This window comes from Carcharodon carcharias, chromosome 19, assembly GCF_017639515.1.
Source record: "Carcharodon carcharias isolate sCarCar2 chromosome 19, sCarCar2.pri, whole genome shotgun sequence".
Lineage (NCBI taxonomy): Eukaryota > Metazoa > Chordata > Chondrichthyes > Lamniformes > Lamnidae > Carcharodon > Carcharodon carcharias.
Window position 1 is genome coordinate 13,613,944 of NC_054485.1, and position 1,603 is coordinate 13,615,546.

Consider the following 1,603-nt stretch of genomic DNA (forward strand, 5'->3'; position numbering starts at 1 on the left):
TAGGGTGTAGATTATTCTAGATTGTTCTAAATTATTTAGAAGTTGACTGTAGTACTGCCTCTCTCTCTCCCTTTTATCTCGACACTCTAACACCACAAATCCCTAAATTGGTTTGCTGTAATGATTCAACGTTTTGCAATATATCATTTATGCCCCAAAAAAAACCACATTTAAGATCAGCTGTGGATTTCTGTAACTTCTCTTGTAATAAACAGTTGATTGATTCTATAAATATTGAGTGATTTTATTGAGGGGAGAGGTACCCTTTGTGTATTCTAACAGTGGCTACACTTCACAAAAGATGTACTTCATTGGCTTAGGGATGCCCTGGGTTAGTGAAGTGCACTATATGAAGGCAAGTTTCTCCTTCTCTGTGTAATTCAACACGATGATGGGACTTTCTGCTGCCACTGGGGCATCACCTGATTGCAGGCCTGGGTCCATACAATCTGAGCTGGCAGATTATTGCTCGTAGAGGGCAGCCTGATCTTTTATGTGAACTGGAGTGAAGCAGAGATATAAGTGAACTAGCAGGGTGCAGATCTCATTCAGTCCACATTTTAAAATCATGGTGGTGTTGTGTTACGGTTCACACAGGGAGTCCAAGTTGCTGTGGCAACATGCACTTTCACATGCATGTTGTAGTCTGGAGCCATGGAGAGTGTTGGTACAGACTCTAATTTCTTTCCATCACATGGCTGACCAAGAATCTCTCCCACTCTTACCACCTGCCATTGGCATGTTTAAAATCATACTCTGCCCTTATTTTGATTTACTTTGAATATCATAATTTTATAGTTAACTAGCAAGACTTAGCAAAGAAGTAGAGCTGGTTGGGACATAAGGTAGGCAGAGAACCTTAGATAAAAACAAAAAAACTGCGGATGCTGGAAATCCAAAACAAAACAGAATTACCTGGAAAAACTCAGCAGATATTTCAACTCTTTGTTGGACTCGAACTCAAGTTCTGTCGAAGGGTCATGAGGACTCGAAACATCAACTCTTTTCTTCTCCGCCGATGCTGCCAGACCTGCTGAGTTTTTCCAGGCAATTCTGTTTTTGTAGAGAACCTTAGAGAAGCAAAACTGAACGACTACATTGCAATCTCTAGTGGGCGTAATTATAGCATGACAAATAAACATAGGTACTTTCAATATAAATGTTGTCATGAGAACTTATAATGGGGAATAAAAAGTTGGCACAAATAATATGACGACAGGAGCTGGGATTTTGGGGTCAAGAAATGCATGTGTTGGTGAGATTTTTAACATGCAGTCCCACAAGTGTCACCAGAGGGCCAATGAAAAGACACTGGTAGTCTTTGTGTCTCTAAGAGTTGCTCTCAGGACCCATGAAAGGTCAGGTGATTGAAGCAGCTGAGCTTGTCTCCTTTATATGGATTATGTAGAGTACAATGTGCCTATACTGTTGATTACATCCTTTTAATTTGTGCCTTTGAAATAGCTTTATTATCACAGTACTGGTTCGTATCCCCTCCGAGCCACTCATCACCCTGACTTGGAAATATATCGCCGTTCCTTCACTGTCGCTGGGTCAAAATCCTGGAACTCCCTCCCTAACAGCGCTGTGGGTGTACCTACAC